General features: G+C 40.9%; 1 long non-coding RNA gene and 2 pseudogenes across 1 annotated transcript; 1 reads left to right on the top strand and 2 right to left on the bottom strand.

The window, feature by feature from the left end:
• Positions 1 to 2,958: 2,958 nt before the first annotated feature.
• On the bottom strand, positions 2,959 to 3,591 carry LOC121133549 (annotated as a pseudogene).
• Positions 3,592 to 8,418: 4,827 nt separating this feature from the next.
• LOC101836346 lies at positions 8,419 to 9,343 on the top strand (annotated as a pseudogene).
• A 3,179-nt stretch (positions 9,344 to 12,522) lies between these two features.
• Positions 12,523 to 14,302, bottom strand: LOC121133508. Its single transcript, XR_005870371.1, has 2 exons — positions 13,923 to 14,302; positions 12,523 to 12,674 (listed from the first exon to the last, which is right to left on the bottom strand). It is a non-coding gene; the product is annotated as an uncharacterized LOC121133508 (long non-coding RNA).
• Positions 14,303 to 18,476: the final 4,174 nt, after the last annotated feature.

Below are 18,476 nucleotides of genomic sequence, written 5' to 3'. Positions count from 1 at the left end.
GGAAGGTAAACACACACATGTATAAAAATAGTGGGTCATTCCAAGAGGGAAAATTTCTCTCACAAATCATACTTAAGCTACTCCTCATGGATCCTTACCTTTCACCACTGCACTCTGATGGAACACAGACACCTGGGATAAAGAGATTCCTCATGCATAACCATTCTCAAGAGGATCAGCTTCTTAGTACCCTACTCATGAGGGAAAAACCATTGCTGATAACCCTTAAATCTGGTAGACAATCATTATAAGCATTTGCTCTTGAATATACTAGGAAAAATTCTACTACTATAACCTTGGCCATTCTGGTAATTGATTCCCAACTCCCGAGCTTTTGATGCTGGAAGTGAACAAATAAAATCATACGCTACATTTCTTCCTTCAAGAAACATAGTTTTCGAGTGGTGCCACAGTTTTTCCAAGGAGGAACCAGGAGATGGAAAACACACGCGCGCGCGCGCGCACACACACACACACACACACACACACGCACGCACGCACGCACGCACACACACAGATTGAGAGAGAGAGAGAGAGAGAGAGAGAGAGAGAGAGAGAGAGAGAGAGAGAGAGAGAGAGAGAGAGAGAGAGAGAGAGAGAGATGGACGGACGGACAGACAGGCAGACATACGGACAGAGCATGTGGGTGGGGTTTCCCACGTCTAATCCTTGCAGGCAGGTGGACGCAGAGACAGGAGGATGAAGTAATATTTCCTGCCTTCCAGCTGGGTCTCCACAGAGTTGCAGCAAAAGCAGTTCATACTGAAATGGAAAGGAGGAACAGGCCAGAGGCGAGGAGAAAAAAAATGTAGTCCAGGCTGGCCTCGAACTCAAGATCCTCCTGCCTCTGCCTCCTTCAGCAAATCCTACCGGTGCGCGCCACCACAACCGGCGGGATTAGTCTGCGACCCAGTCCTACTCGAATGTCCCCAGCGATGACGTGCACCTCACAAACACGCCCCCGACACACCCGCCCCGCCCGCCTGCTGCCAGGAGCCCTCCACCCTTTAAGTCATACCATGGAATTTTCTCATTCACATGTTTTCATGTGCTTACAGTTCATTTATTTCATTCTATCAGTTTTGTTCATATAGATAACACTGGATAATAATACAATCAGAGAGAGCTTCCCTCAGAGGACCCCACTCATCTCTACAAAACTATTATTTTTATGATTGATTTCAATAAAGATTTATTTTCTTGAATTATGCATAACACAGTTATCAATAACAATGATGACTGTTATATTAAAAATGATGTGTTATTATTCAGATAAATTCTCATAACAATTTCTTAATGTTGTATGAACTTTAAGGAATATTAGCGCTTGAGAAAACCTGCAAATGTGAGATCTTTAAAGGCTTAATCTTATTGCAAAACCTTCATCTGAGTTTATAAGGTAAATAGTATAACAAATATTTAAAAATATTTAAGGGAAATTATTTTTATGACCAAGTTACTGAAGGAAAAATAATTCTCAGTAATTGCAACAGGAAAAGTAAAGTGAATCACTTCTTCTGACAACAAAACACAATATGTTCATTGTACCTGCAACAAAACTAAGCCATTTGATTTGGGGTCTATATGAACCAAATAAGAGAAGATGGCTTTAGACAACAGATCCTTTTCATCTCTGGGATCCCCAGAGTGCCAGGACCAGTTCCCTAATCCTTTGCTAATTAGAACCTTACTCTCCTCTTTTACTACCATAAACAGTTAGCAAGCACTCCATAAATGTTTATGTGTTCAATTAATAAAAACTGTTGCACTATCATATTACTTCTTTTAATAAATGCTTTTTGGAATGATTTATTTCATATATATATATATAATTTCCCCTGTTGCTTTCATCCCTCTAAACCCTCATAAGTACACCACCATTTTGTCTTAGGAAGCCATAGACTCTATTTTTCATCAGTTGTTCTTACACAGAGCCAGTGAATTCATGGATCTTGAAGGAGAACTTCCAACTGCTACACCACCAATATATTAAACTACATTCTAAATATTTTGCTAAGGACCCACAATCTACTTCAGGCATCTCATAAATTTCTGTAACTCCAGCTCCAAAGCATCTAATATCATCTTTATTCCAAAAGCACACACACATGCCCAGAGTGCATATTCTCACACATATATAGACATTTACACATACACACACACACACACACACACACTCAAATAAATAGATACAAGGCCTCTATCTGTCTGTCATTTGCACCCACAAGAGGAAAGCAGTTACAGGAGGAAACACAAGACACACATTGTGTGGAAACAAAATGTTTGAAATGACAAGTCACCTACAACTTGGACATTGCAAGGGTTTGGGGGAGTGCTGAGGATTCTAAAACAAAATTCAGATTTCCTAGAAATGAAAAAACAAAATATTTGTCTAGCTTTAACAGAGACTCTCTGTGGACTCTGCCTACATTCTCTTTCACCACTCTTGGTATACACAAATACAAGTGTTTCATAGAAGGCTGAGTGTATCAGGACTCTGTAACGTTTGTAAGAGCATGACTAAGTCTCATCATGAAATGATTTTTTTTTATTCTTGGCATGTTTCAAGAAAACACGAATGGATGTCAAAGAAATTGATTAAACTTCTTCCATTTATAATACGAATGCCAAGACTTTGAAATGATAGCTCATTTTTTATTACAGACTATGAGAGAGACATTTGAGAAAATTGTTGAAGAAGCTGTGCAGTAAGGGAGACAAGTTGTATGGATAGGAACAGAAATCAGGCAAAGGAAAAGAAATTCAAGACATGTTGACAACTGAAAAGAGATGGTCCTTGCTGATGAAATAAATTCTTAGTTCACCATGAGTAATTTGCCATCCCTCCCAAAGTCCACAAAAAATTGGTGACTGTCTGTGTTATCCCTTGCACAGAAAAGAATAGCATTGGAAGTACATATGGTATTACAGATGTATTTGTATCTAAGCCTTTGTCTGTCACTTCTTTGACAGAATGGGTACTTGCTGCAGCACTTTCTTCAGAGAACATTGTACTTCCTTATTTCTCAGGCTATATATCAAAGGATTCAGCATGGGTGTGACCCGGTTATTCAAGACCTGAACAGCTGCATTAAGCCAGGGATTTGGAGTAGGCTGGAGGTATATGAGGACCACTGGCATGAAGGCGAGGAGGATAGCAGTGATTGGGCACTGCAGGTGGAGAAGGCTCTATGCTGCCCCTCAGCAGATGGGATCCATAGAATGGAGCAGAGGATGCAGCTGTAGGAGGTGAGGATGAGGAAGAAGAAGCTGAGGGGCATCAGGACCACACTGATGAGCCCCACCATCTCCAGGGCTGATGTGTCTGCACAGGCCAGCTTTAGCATAGCAGGGACATCACAGAAGTAATAGTCCACCTCATTGGGACCACAGTATGGCAACTGGAAAGTGAGAGTGGTCAGAAAGGTAGCTTGAATAGAGCCAAAAAATGATGTCCCTATTGCCAGGAAAGCACACACTCTGTGGTTCATTATTATTCAGTTCGTTGGGGAGTGGAACATGGTTATAAAGTGGTCATGGGCCATGACCCTGTACAGGAAAATTTCAGTGCAACCCAGGAATGGTGGAAGAGCTGGCACACAAAGCTGCCTGAAGATGGCTCTGCTGTTTCCTGAGAGGTCGAACAACGTCTGGGGAGAAGTCTCCAAAGGAAAACGAATGTCACACAGGGACAGATGGCAGAGGAAGAAGTACATGGGGGAGTGAAGCCGAGTGGAAGAGATGATTATGAGGAGTATGGGCAGGTTGTCCACCAGGGTGAAGCTGTAGAAAAACACTCACAGGACAAAGCATCGTATTGTTTCCAGACCCTCTGTATGTGGGATGCCCATCAGTATACCCTGAGTCACTATAGAGAGATTCCTCATAGATTTGAGATTGCCTAGGTTCAAAACAGAACACAGATTTCCAATACACATATAACAAATACTGAAGGCAAATCATGAAATTCTCTCATGCATGTGTTGATTTCATTTTCAACAAAACACTCTTATTAACGCAGCAAATCTACATGGAGAAAAATAAACATGAACAGTATAACTGTTGACTTTAATTTTTACAGAGTTGAACTATGGTCCCTATGAACTTGGTTTGCCAAAGATTATATTTAATTTGTTAGGTAAAAAATAATTCACATTATTAAATACATTGTTAAGTAAAATACAGCAGAAATGGTTAAGGAGGTGAACTCCCAAAGACATCCCATTCCTTTTGTAGATTTGCTCCTGTAATATAGCAGTTTTTGTTAAAAATGAAACCACCATATGAATGAGAAAATTCCATGGTATGTCTTCAATATTTGGTATGTGTTTCCCATCATGGGAAAATGGGAAGGAGCTGTGAGGAATAGAGAAAAAGGAAACCATAATCAGGGTAACTTATATGGGAAAACACTTATTTTCAGAAATATAAATTTAAAAAATAAAAGGGCCCATGTGTGATTCAGGGTCTCAGATAGTGAGGGACGAGTATTTTAATTTTGAGTCACTAGGCTATACAGCAATACTCTACCTCAAAAACAACAACATAGCTATAAAGAGTATCAGAGAAGGATGAAAGTGGAGGGAATTTGTGTCTAATGGTAAGATGACTATTGTCTAAATATATTGATGAAGGCAAATCTTTGAAAGCAAAGCGTATCTGGTTTTGACCTTGGGAGAGAGCATGCACTCATCTGACTCAGCCATGTAGTAGTGAAGCCTAGATTGCCTCCCTCAAGGCCTCTCAAAATGTAAACAGCAGTTTTGTTGATGTTTCTGTTGTTTTGTTTTGTTTTTAAGTTGTTCAGGCCAAACAATATAAGATTCTTTATGCATAAAGAAAATCAAAATCATCTGAGTCCAAAACAGGCAACTGACATATGAATTAATTTTGTATCTTCATAGGGAACTTGGGACCTCTTAAGAACTTTATTTCCAGCCATCATTACTCTTGGGACAGATAGTAACAGGAGCCCCAGAAATCATTCTTATGAACTGTTCTTAAATGCTGGGGACTCTAGGGTGTTGGCGTAGGTACGAGCGTTTTCTATTCCTAATAGGTACAGTGTCCCAGAAGATCACATAAAAGCTCCTTGTGACAACACATTCATGCTAATGTCTCCTGGGAAGCTACATGCCATCTTCCTCAGGACACTGATAGTTTGTTCTGTTAGATGAACATTGATAAACCACTGGAGCAAAAAATGTAATGCTAACCTTTGTGCCTAATGTGGTAAGAAAGCAGGAGACACTGCTTTGAATGTCATACTTATTATCTGGCTTATGATAAAGAGAACTAGAAATTTCCAAGAACATTGCTTTCTGTGCAGGACCCAGGTAAGGGCACAGTTTCATTTATGGCACCAGTCTGCTAAACAGAGAGTTGGCGTACCAGCCATGTTAACTCACATGTAGTAGTACCTCAGCTGTACCTGGAAGAATTAGTTTCTTTATTCTCTCCAGTAGATGATGTTTTCTTCTCTCTTTTCCTGGCATCTTTTCTTGTTAAGTTTTCATGACTGGGTGACACAATGTAAAGGAGTGAACTCCAGTCTAAATTTAACCAACTCTGGTACAGAGAAGATCACTGGGGTTTTCATGACTCTAAGATTGTCATTTCCTTAAGCACTTCTATAGGATGAATGTACTAGGGTCTCTGTATCTTGTTCATTAACCTGCACATATCTCCCAGAGAAAGCAAGCAAGGGTAAATCACACTTAAGTACAGCATTCCTAGGTAAACATAAATTCCTGCTACCTTGTTAATGTTGGAGTATTCTTCTCAGACCATGAGGAGAGATATCATTAATCCATGCAGCACAAATATCCCATCTTTGTGTCCTCCTGGCTTCAGCATGTTTAGGTAGACTACACTGTGCAAGATAAAGTGTCTTCAATGTCATAATTGTTTTCAGGCCTGCAGAATGCTGCTTGTTTCTTCTAACCTTACTCTGAATTTTAAAATTGAGAAAGTGTATAAAAGTCAAATAGTTTCAGATGTTAATACATTGTTATCAATCTCATCTAGGTGAAGAGTTAGAATGAAGGAGCAATGCACGAATCTCTATCCCTAATGTCAAGCTGGTACATTTTCACATCTCCATAATGTATGAACATGCTCATGTTTAAAAATATATATGAAATATTGATTACTGTTTTATGTATTGAATATTTACATTCATGGCTTTAGTTGAACATGTGGATTCTTAGAACGTTGCACAGTCATTCTCCCTTCACATTAAAAGTCATTAAATGTCTTGTCCAACAGGTCAAACTGATTAGCAAAAGTCAAATATGATATCAAGACTATATTGATGCTGAATCTATAATTTCAGCTTTTAATGTAATTTAAATTTTTGTTATCAAAATGATTTTGGAAGTACTGAGTTTATGAAGATGGCCAGCTATATATGCCAGTGGACTATTAGGTGATTTCAATGCACACATGATCACTCTGACTGTCAAAGTAAATGGAAACGCTCATTTGAAATCAAAATACAAATATCTTCATTTTTTAATGTCTTTACAGATGATCTTGAGATTTTAGTGTGTAAAATGAAACTCAAAGCTGTTCTCATAAGGGGTTCTTTCCTTTTAAGGATGCTTTGGGAGAATGTTCTTACATTTTTATCCAAATATTTAATATCGCTTCTGATAAACTCTAGTAATGAAAAAATCTAGTTTTCCCCAGTTCTAATTATTTTACAAATTAGATAAAATGCTATGACAAAGTACTCTTTGTTACAATTGTTCTATCAATGTGTTATACTCTCTAGGATGAGCTCCAGTCTCAGGTTTATCCCTTTAAGGGGACCCCATGCTCTTCCTCTTTCACATCATTGTAATTCCCCTTTATGGCAAGATTCAGAAATCTGGACCTCTTTTGATGTCTGAAAAATTCATATTGGCACTCTCTCATGCCACTAGCTTGTGATGAGTTAGATAACTAACTTCAGGAAAATATCAACCATTTCTAGTATAAACTATAAACTACTGAAGGGTTGCTGTAGAATCATATACACTGAACTAAAATCCTAAACCTACTCTTATATTACCTGAACCTGGATTTCAACATTAGAAACACACAATCATACCAGGGTTTTAATGAATTCAATGTCATAGTGATTGCAAAGCACATGGAAACATCAAGTAGTGTGTGATGATGAAGGAGGTAGGAAAGAGGGATGTGTAGAAGAAGATATGGGAGGAGGTTAAAGACCATTTCCAGCTGCCTCTTCTATCTTTATCCCAACAAAACACACTGTCATTCAAATTGTCTCCATCCAAAAAAAAATTCATACTTGGAAAAACTGTGGCATCACTGGAAAGCTTTGTTTCTTGAAGGAAGAAATGTAGCGTATGATATTATTTGTTCAGTCCAGCATCATATGCATGGCAGGGGGGAATCAATTACTAGAATGACCAAAGTTATAGTAGTAGAGTTCTTCCTAGTATATTGAAGAGCAAACGCTTATAATGATTGTCTATCAGCTTTAACGGTTATCAGCAATGGTTTTTTTACCTCATGAGTAGGGTACTAAGAAGCTGATCCTCTTGATAATGGTTATGCATGAGGAATCTCTTTATCCCAGGTGTCTGTGTTTCACCAGAGTGCAGTGGTGAAAGGTAAGGATCCATGAGGAGTAGCTTAAGTATGATTTGAGAGAGAAATTTTCCTTCTTGGAGTGACCCACTATTTTTATACATGTGTGTGTTTACCTTCCTTTCAGCTTGATATAAAATCTAGTTCTAATGCAGAGGGATTGAAGATTCATAATTTCTTTCTTTTTTGTGGCTATCATAAAGATATCTGTGTGTAAATACACAAGAGAAGTGATGTTAGAACCTTCTATAATCTTGTCTATCTTATTCTTGCTTGATTTATTTTATTGAACTTTGGTTGGCTGGATAACTTAGCATTTTTTCTCTTTAGAAAGGATTTATTTAGCACTAAAACCAAAACTGATGCTCTACCCCATGCAGGCAACACTGGTCTCAAAGTAACAGCAATCCACTGTCTCACTCTCTTGAGCTATGATGTTAAATGCATGTGTAAACACACTCGGCATTTCTACTCTTCACCTGTTATAAAAGGCTTCTTTATCTCCATTAATCAAAATGTTCACTTTGCTTCTAAATACAAAAGTCAAAGCAAGTAAAATGTCCATCATTTTGTAATCTAAACTCACAACTTCTTTGAGAGAAAATTAAAGGAGATATACTTATGTGGTCCACAGTATATAGATGAAAACAATACCTTGGCAATTTTCTAATCTCACTTTGAAGCTTTGGTTTTACTTGGATAAGACATACATTTCTTCTGTACTGTAATTTTTAGTTGCATATGAGTTCAGACATGTTATGTTGGCATAATAGTAAACTAAAATCTATTGTTTATTTTCACAGAAATCTTGAAAGAATGGGAAATGGAAATCATTCTAATGCAGCTTGGTTTGTGTTGGTGGGATTAACAGAGCAACCGGAGCTCTTACTGCCCCTTTTTCTCCTGTTCCTGGGAATCTATGTGGTGACAGTAGTGGGGAACCTGGGCATGATCCTGCTCATCACAGTCAGCCCTCTGCTGCAAACTCCCATGTATTATTTCCTCTGCAGCTTATCATTTGTTGATCTCTGCTATTCCACTGTCATTACACCCAAAATGCTGGTGAACTTTCTTGGGAAGAAGAATTTGATCTTCTATTCTGAGTGCCTGGCTCAGCTCTTTTTCTTTGTGATCTTTGTGGTTGCTGAGTGCTACCTCCTAACTGTCATGGCATATGATCGCTATGTAGCCATCTGCAGCCCATTGATGTACCATGTGATCATGTCATCTAGGCTTTGTTCACTGTTGGTTCTGGTTTCCTTCCTCCTAGGCCTTTTGTCTGCCATTGCACATACAACTGCTAGGATGAAACTGAGCTTCTGTAAATCCCACATCATCAGCCATTATTTTTGTGATGTCCTCCCCCTTCTCAACCTCTCCTGCTCTAACACACATCTCAAGAACTTCTCCTATATACCATTGCAGGAATAAACACCTTGGTTTCCACCCTAGCGGTCACCATCTCCTATGTCTTCATCTTGGCTGCATCCTTCGCATCAGTTCATCAGAGGGCCGGTTCAAAGCCTTTGGCACCTGCAGCTCTCATCTTATGGCTGTGGGGAATCTTCTTTGGGTCAGTCACCTTCATGTATTTCAAACCTCCTTCAAGTATACTCTGGAGGAAGAGAAGGTTTCTTCTGTGTTTTATACCACAGTGATCCCCATGCTGAACCCATTAATGTATAGTTTGAGGAACAAAGATGTGAAGAAAGCGTTAGGCAGATTTTTGGTGTGGAGATAAGTTTTATTGTTGGTAATCAATAGATGGGGAATAGAATAATTCTTTCCTTTCATTTTTAATTCTTCCTTGTAACACATAACCATATCTATGTTTGTTGGCTTGTGCTGCACCTGCTGCGCAGCCTGTATCCCAGAATGTAGTGAGGTTGTCAGCATAGATGACACAGAGACAGGTCGGTTGCGTTAAGAAAACTTTATACTCCCCAAATCGGCTTAGGAGAACTTCCCAAGAAAAACACTTCCCTTCAGAAAGACTTCTGCCATTCATATACACACAAATCTCCAACAGAGCTCTCACACACCTCTCACACCCCTCGCACCCTCCTGGCTGGTGGTTAAATCTCTGGCACCAGAATCGGAAAACAGCAGGGAGTAGCTAGCCATTGAGAAGATCAAAGTCATGGTGTTTCAGTGAGCAAGCCCTTATCAGAGCCCTATCAGGAGTTTATGGCACTGAATTGTTTTCAGTAAGCAGGTTTTCAGTAAACATTGTCTCTCAGCTGCCTGCTCCCAGGCTGATGGAGGGGTGGGTTTCCGGCCAGGGTCTGTGATCCCCACAGGATTGTGATTGACCTCATAGCAACCTGTGTATTAGGCATGTACTATGTCACAGAGATACATCAAGTATCTGTACTTTTCAAAATGTTTTTCATTGTGTTGTTTTTTCAAATTTTCCAATAAGATGGAAAAATTATAGGTAAAACATGTATTACTACTTTGATAGGAAAATGGATCTGTTTCTGTTTCATATAAATGAAGTGATGATTTAAATTATTCTCTAACATCACTTTTCTCATCCAAATGTTCAGTAGTTGTTAAACCTTCCATAACCTTTCATTATCTCTAGGTCAGCTGTAGAGATGTGGTCCCATTTACTATTCCACTCTCCATGAGTAACTATGAGTGGGCCACTCAGTAGACGTATAGCCTCAGTAGAAGTGGTCATAGCTTGTTTTGTTACATGGATACAATGATTGTGTTATGGATGTACATTCACTCTTTCTCCTCTCTTCTACCTCTTACATTCATTCTGCCCCTCATCTGCAATGATTCTTGACCCTTAGATAGTATAGTAGTCCAAATACCTTGTTTAGGCTTCAGATCTTATCATTTATTCTCATCATCCCAGTGGGCTATGCATCTCTATTAATTGTTAAGTGTAAACAGAAGCTTCTCTCATTGATATTGAGGATAGAATGTGCCTAAGGGTATAAACATAAGTATTTAGATAGAAAATTGTAACCATCTCACTTTAGGTATTTATTGGTAGTAATTTCCTCTCTCAGAACTGATGTATAGAGTACAGAGTTGGGCCCTCACTATCTTTTGTTTTGTCAGCATGGAACCAATCAGAAACAAACACATAACTCCAATAACAAGGACACAGATATTTCTGAACATAACTAGAAGACAGAAATCAATACACACAAATATGAAGAGGAGATTAGTAGGGGAAACAAGAGTAGACATGAGAGGGAAGGAGAGGAGAGAGACTAGAGTTAAGAACAATCAAAATACAAAGTTCATGATACAGCATATGGGACTGTCAAAATAGAAATTTTATTTTTCAAAAGGAAAATGTGCAATGTGAGAGGCACTCACCTGGTCACAAATATAGAATGTTCAGAAACTTAGAACTGGATCCTATGTCCATTCATTGATCATTGACAGGACAAGACAAATTAATAAGGAAATCAAGAGAAACGTATGAAAAAACAGTAGCAGAATAATTGGCAATTCTGACAACATGTTCTGCTCAATGTGTTTTAAAACTCCTTTCTACTGAGAATATACAAGATCACTTGAATTCCATTTGCCCCTTGACTTTGCAAGTCAGTATCTCCTTATACCAAGACAAGGTAAAGGAACTGTGCCCTCAACCCATCATGATTTAGTATTAAATATAAATTGTTATTCAAAAATTGTGACAGGGTAATGGGGGAAGTCCTGTGTATATGTCAATAAAGCACTGTTGGCCAGTAGGGAAGCAAGATAGGTGGGACTAGGAGTCGAGGAGTATGGTGGGAAGGAGAAACACAGGGAAGTCAAGATGTAACTGCCATGGGGTAGGAAGCCTGGAAACTTCTCCAGTAAGAGAAATACTTAGATTAACAATTATGGGGTAAGTACTTAAGTCAGAGCTAGCCAGTAAGAAACAAGCAAGGCCAACAGCTTCATAATTAATATAGCCTCCTGTGTGTTTATTGGGACTGATGCGGCTCTGGAACCAGGCTGGCTGGAAGGCTTCTCTCTACAGCAGGGTATACATTATGTTCTTTGCACATGGTACAATAATCAAGCCATTTTATTTGGTGCCTACATGAAGCATGTAGGACAAGATGACCTCAGAAGTTCGGGCCTTGCTTCCTGTTAGTCTCCTCAGAGTGGCAGTATGGGGACCCAAGCCTCTGTCACTATCTTATCTAGAGACCAAGGACTGCCTAAATGTTTACATATTCAATAAATAGATAACTTTGTTTCTAACATATTTCTTCTTTATATAAATACTTTGTGGAAATGTTTTTCTTTTTGCCAGTATATTATGTTTATATCGTTTCTCTTTCCTGCTCTCTTTCTAGCTCATACCAGCTATTTTTCATTAATTGTTCTTACATAGTGCTAGTGAAGTCATGGACCTTGGAGAATAACTTATAATTGCCACTTTACTACACCAAAACAATATTTAACTACATTATAAATAGTTTTACTTATATACAGAGGCGGTTAGTCTTTGGATAAGGTCGAGGTCAGGGCGGTTCCCATGGGCAAGCCTTTTCCAGGAACTTATTGCCCCGGGCATTGTATTGTTTTTAGTAAACATGTTTTTAGTAAACATTATCTTACAGCTGCCTACTCCCAGGCTGATGGGGAAGTGGGTCTCTGCTCAAGGTCTGGTGTCCCCACACATATTGTGTTTTGTCTAAGGCCATCTTCTCTTATTTGGTTCATATAGACCCCAATTAAAATGGCTTGATTATTTTAAAATATTTTCAAATATTTTATACTATTTTCCTTATAAACTTAGATGAAGGTTTTGCAATACATTAAGCTTTTAAAGATGCCACATTTGCAGGTTTTCTCAAGCGCTAATATCCCTTAAAGTTTATATAACAATAAGAAATTATTAGGAGACTTTTATCTGAATAATAACACATCATTTATAATATAACAGATTCATCATTGTTATTGATAACTATATTTATGCATAATTCAAGAAAATAAATCTTTATTAAAATCAATCATAAAATAATACCCATAGTCAATAGTTTTGTAGAGATGAGTGGGGTCCTCTGAGGGAAGCTCTCTCAAATTGTATTATTATCCAGTGTTATCTATAGGAACAAAAGTGATAGAATGAAATAAATGAACTGTAAGCACATGAAAACACTTTGTATCTTTATTACTGAGGACAGCAAATTTAAAATCATAAACTATGCATACATTAGGTCCAGTTCAATGAAAATTATATGTGAAATCACATGCTTGCTTCACATGTCAATCCCAGCTTCCTTTCCCACCTCTCCTCCTTGTCCCTCCACCAGTCTCCCCCAACCCCCCACCCAATCCCCACATCATTCCCCAGGGACGGTGAGGCCCTCCATGGGGGGGATCTCCAGAGTCTGTCATTTCATCCAGGGACGGACCTAGGCCCTTCCCCATGTGTCCAGGATGAGAGAGCATCACTCCATGTGGAATGGGCTCCCAAAGTTCAGACAGACAGACAGAGCATGTGGGTGGGGTTTCCCACGTCTAAACCTTGCAGACAGGTGGAGGCAGAGACAGGAGGATGAAGTAAAATTCCATGCTAGCCAGCTGGGTCTCCACAGTGTTGCAGCAAAAGTAGTTCATACTGAGATGGAAACACGAAACAGACCAGAGGCGCGGAAAAAAAAATTGTAGTCCAGGCTGGCCTCGAACTCAAGATCCTCCTGCCTCTGCCTCCTTCAGCAAATCCTACCGGTGCGCGCCACCACAACCGGCGAAAGTAAATTGCGACACAGACGTACTCGAATGTTCACAGCGATGATGTGCACCTCACGGACACACCCCCGACAGTGGCGCCCCGCCCGCCTGCTGCCCGACTCCCGCCTCCCTCCACACTTGCTCTCAGGCCCGGACACTCACAAGAAACTCGCGATCCACAAACCCTCAACACCTCCCCACTAACAACAGCAGCAGCCGCTTGCCCTTCACACACACGCACACGCATACACACACGCACACACACACGCACCGCCCGCACCGCCAGCACCGCCGGCCTCCGACCTCCCACAGATCCCGACCCCCTCACGCCAGTCGCCCTACACCCGCCGCCCCTTCTTCCACGCTCACTGCCCCGCCCGGGACTCCAAGTCCCCGACCCCTGGCGGACGGCCGGGACCCACACTCACCGCCGACCAGCGCCCCGTCCTCCCATTTGCCGCCGCTCAGTCCCGCGCGCTGGCCCGCTCGCCGCCCCCTTCACTGTCCACCTAAAGCCACCGCTCGGGCCCCAACCCTCTGCCACCCTGCCCGCTCGCGGACCGCCTCCCTCTACTCGCTGCTCCTCCCGCTCCTGCCCTGTCGCCGTCCATACTCACTTGGCAGCCCGCCATTGGGCAAAGCTCGCCAAGCACCGGTCCCCGACCCCGCAGCGAGATGGCTGCTCTGCGAGCTCGGCCCTTCCTCGCTGGGGACGGATCTACAGCCTAACCAAGGCCTTAAACTCTGGATGTCACTGAGCTTCTTCTCTACGGGCCCTCAGAGCACCTGAGCTCAAGCCCTCACACAACACACGCACCCCGCCCTCTGACAGTGCTCCCCGCCTCCTGGACTGAGCCCGTGGGCAAGGTGGGCGCACTCAGTTCCTCATCCTGTAGGTTCCCTGGCCACCCGTGACTTCAGGTTTACCATGCAACAAGTAGTGTTTGCATGGCTGCATGGCTGCATGGCTGCGTGGCTGCATGGCTGCGTTAACGGGTTTGAGTATGGACGAGTGGTTGTCTAGGACCTGGGCACCCTGCTAGGGCTTCAGGCAGCAGGCGGGCGGGGCACGAATGTCGGGGGTGTGTCCTGGAGGTGCACGTCATCGCTGTGGACATTCGAGTATGACCGTGTCGAACCGTTTTCTCGCCGGTTGTGGTGGCGCGCACCGGTAGGATTTGCTGAAGGAGGCAGAGGCAGGAGGATCTTGAGTTCGAGGCCAGCCTGGACTACACTTTTTTTTCTCCTCGCCTCTGGGCTGTTCCACGTTTCCATCTCTGTATGAACTCAGTAATATGATAGAACAACAGTTTTTATTTAATGAACACATAAACATTTCTCCTCGCCTCTTGGCTGTTCCACGTTTCCATCTCAGTATGAACTCAGTAATATGATAGAACAACAGTTTTTATTTAATGAACACATAAACATTTATGGAGTGCTTGCTAACTGCTTAGGGTAGTAAAAGAGGAAAGTAAAGTTCTAATTAGCAAAGTATTAGGGAACCAGTCCTGGTACTCTGGGGATCCCAGAGAGGAAAAGGATTTGTTGTCTAAAGCCATCTGAGAAAAAGCAAAATAAGAGGTTATTTGGATCATATAGACCCCAAATAAAATGGCTTAATTTTGTTGCAGGTACAATGAACATATTGTGTTTTGTTGTCAGAAGAAGTGATTCAGTTTACTTTTCCTGTTGCAATTTCTGAGCATTATTTTTCCTTCAGTAACTTGGTCATAAAAATTTTTCCATTAAATATTTTTAAACATATGTTAAACTGTTTTCCTCATAAACTTAGATGAAGCTTTTGCAATACATTAAACCTTTAAAGATCACACATTTGCTGCTTTTCTCAAGCACCTATATGCCTTAAAGTTTCTATAACAATAAGAAATTATTATGAGACTTTTATCTGAATAATAAAACATCATTTATAATATAACAGATTCATCCTTGTTATTGATACTATGTTTATGTATAATTCAAGAAAATAAATCTTTCTTGAAATCAATCATAAAAATCATACCCATAGTCAATAGTTTTGTAGAGATGGGTGGGGTCCTCTGAGTGAACCTCTCTCTGATTGTAATATTATCCAGGGTTATCTATAGGAACAAAAATGATAGAATGAAATAAATGTACTGTAAGCACATGAAAACACATTTTGTTTGTTTATCACTGAGAAAAACAAATTAAAAAACAAACTATGCATACATTAGAGCCAGTACAACGAAAAGTATGAAATCACATTTTGGCTTTAAAATATATCAACTATAGCATATATATATGTATATAATTTAAATTAGAAACATGCTTGCTTCACATGTCAATCCCAGCTTCCTTTCCCACCTCTCCTCCCTGGTCCCTCCACCAGTCTCCCCCACCCAATCCCCACACCGTTCCCTAGGGAGGGTGAGGCCCTCCATGGGGGGATTTCCAGACTATGTCATTTCATCCAGGGAAGGACCTAGGCCCTTCCCCATGTGTCCAGGCTGAGAGAGCATCGCTCCATGTGGAATGGGCGACCAAAGCTCATTCCTATGCCATGTTAAACAATGATCTGCTTTCCAAGACCACAGAGATTGCTGAGGCCTCGTCAGTGAAACTACATTCAGGGAGTCTGGATCAGTCTCCTGCTGGGCTCTCAGCCATCTATCTGGGGTTCAAGAGCTCCTGCTTTTCCGGTCAGTGGTCTTTGTGGGTTTCACCAGCACAGTGTTGACCTCTTTGCTCATAACTCTTCCATCTCTGTCACTGGGTTCCAGGAGTTCAGTTCAGTGTTTAGCTGTGGGTATCTGACTCTGCTTCCATCAAGCACTGGATGAAGGTTCTAGGATGGCATATAAGGTAGGTATCAATCTTATCATCAGTGAGGGGCTATTCAGGTGTTCTCTCAGCTATTGCTTAGTTTGCCAGGTGGAGTTATCCTTGTAGATCTCTGGAAATCTCACTAGTGTCAGCTCTCTCCTCAAGCCTTTAATGACTCCATCTATTAAGGTATCTCTCATCCTGCTCTACTCTATTCTCATCCTGGCTCAACCTTCCTTATCCCCCATGTCTTCTTCTACCACCAGAGACCCTATACCAGGAAGACCTGCACATCCCAACTGTAACTTTTATCCATAACTGTTCAAAGTTTAAAAGTTACCTGATTCAGAAGTAGATTTGCAGTTTGAGGGAGGGATAAAAGCTCACTTAACACAATATACAAGCATTTCAGCTAGATATTTGTGTAAATTAAATAATATATGATCATAAAAGTATCAAACTGTTAGCAAATTCATTTATTGTAGACTAAAAATCCCCAACTGATCAACAAAATTAAGTGAGTAGATTTTGATAAATCTATGTGATAGTATTCTCAACAATAAAATGGATTTATATATAAATATTTAAATGGTTACCTTGAATAAAGAGAAACTAAGAACACATTAATAAAATATCTATTTATATGAAATGGTACAAATGCCAATCACCAGTCTTCTGTGGCAATGTGAAAGTCAGCTACTGTCTATAGGAAGACAAATGTAAAAAGAAGAGTCATGAAACATAATCAGCTCTTTGTTATTTTGATTGCAGCACAGTTTTCAGACGTTATAATTGTGTCAAAAGTTATCTTGTCCTCTTACAGATGTGAAGTTTCATATCCTTCAATTTCCCCTGGGTAATTCTGATCATGAGATGTTTCACTAAAGTAAATAATTATTGGTGACAACCATAAAAATTATTATGGGGTTTTTGTTAATGCTTAGTCAAATTTCGAATTGCTTGTGAATACTAGTATCTTTAAATGTTATGTCATTCTCTTCATGTATTAACTTTTCAGATGTTCAGGTCTACACCTGGACCCACTGGAAACATTTTATAATTTCCCTCAGGTCAGCTCCTCACTCTTTTTGCTCAGTGCATGCATATATATTAGTTCCTCCGCATTGCTCTGCAGTGGGATTTATTTCTTATAGATAGATGTGATTTATATTAATTTCTGAATGTTAATTTACCACTCAATGCCTTATTGAAGTCTCAGGTTGGTTTTGTTACAGGTACTCTAAGCATTTTTGGATTAAGGTATTTTATCATCTACAATGAAAGATAGTGATTCTCCTGTTTCTAATTGTTGCCCTCTGTCTCAGCTGCCTCACTACCGCGGACTCTGACTGATGACACCCTAGGCGAGTTGGGGTGACCACTTCAGCAAGAAAAGATCTCAAAACTTCAAGGGGAGTCAGGAGGAACCAGGAGATGGAAAACGCACACACACACACACACACACACACACACACACACACACACACACACACACACACACACACACAGACACACGAGAGAGACAGAGACAGAGAGAGAGACAGAGAGACACAGAGGCACAGAGACAGAGAGACAGAGAGACAGAGGCCGACTGAAAGGGAGGGCCAGAGAGAGTGAGACAGACAGGCAGACAGACAGACAGACAGAGCATTTGGGGTGGGGTTTCCCACGTCTAATCCTTGCAGGCAGGTGGACTCAGAGACAGGAGGATGAAATAAAATTTCCTGCCTGCCAGCTGGGTCTCCACAGTGTTGCAGCAAAAGCAGTTCATACTGAGATGGAAAGACGGAACAGGCCAGAGGCGAGGAGAAAAAAAAGTGTAGTCCAGGCTGGCCTCGAACTCAAGATCCTCCTGCCTCTGCCTCCTTCAGCAAATCCTACCGGTGTGCGCCACCACAACCGGCGAAAGCAGCTTGCGACAGAGTCCCACTCGAATGTCCCGAGTAATGACGTGCACTCCACGGACACGCCCCCCGACACTTGCGCCCCGCCCGCCTGGGGCCTGAAGCCTGCTGCTGTCCACTCTTGCTCTCAGGCCCGAACACTCACAAGAAACTCGCGATCCACAAACTCTCAACATCTCCTCACAAACAACAACAGTAGCTGCTTGCCCTTCACACACACACAGCATTTTGGTGCAATGACAGTGGAATAGCAGAGATCAACCTATGATAAACTGCAGAGGAAATAATACAAAAAAGGAGAATTTTCTGACAGGTGAAGAGTAGAAGTGCTGAGTGTGTTTGCTCATGCATTTATCATCACAGCCCAAGGAGCTGAGACAAAGGATTGCTGTTGCTTTGAGAGCAGATTGATTGCATGGAGTATAGCGTCAAAGTTGGTTTGAGTAAAACTCTTTCTGAAAA

The sequence above is a fragment of the Mesocricetus auratus genome, unplaced genomic scaffold (genome assembly GCF_017639785.1).
Source record: "Mesocricetus auratus isolate SY011 unplaced genomic scaffold, BCM_Maur_2.0 Super-Scaffold_100022, whole genome shotgun sequence".
NCBI classification, from domain to species: Eukaryota; Metazoa; Chordata; class Mammalia; order Rodentia; family Cricetidae; genus Mesocricetus; species Mesocricetus auratus.
The sequence above is the reverse complement of the archived record's forward strand: the minus strand, read 5'-3'. Positions and strand labels throughout refer to the sequence as shown.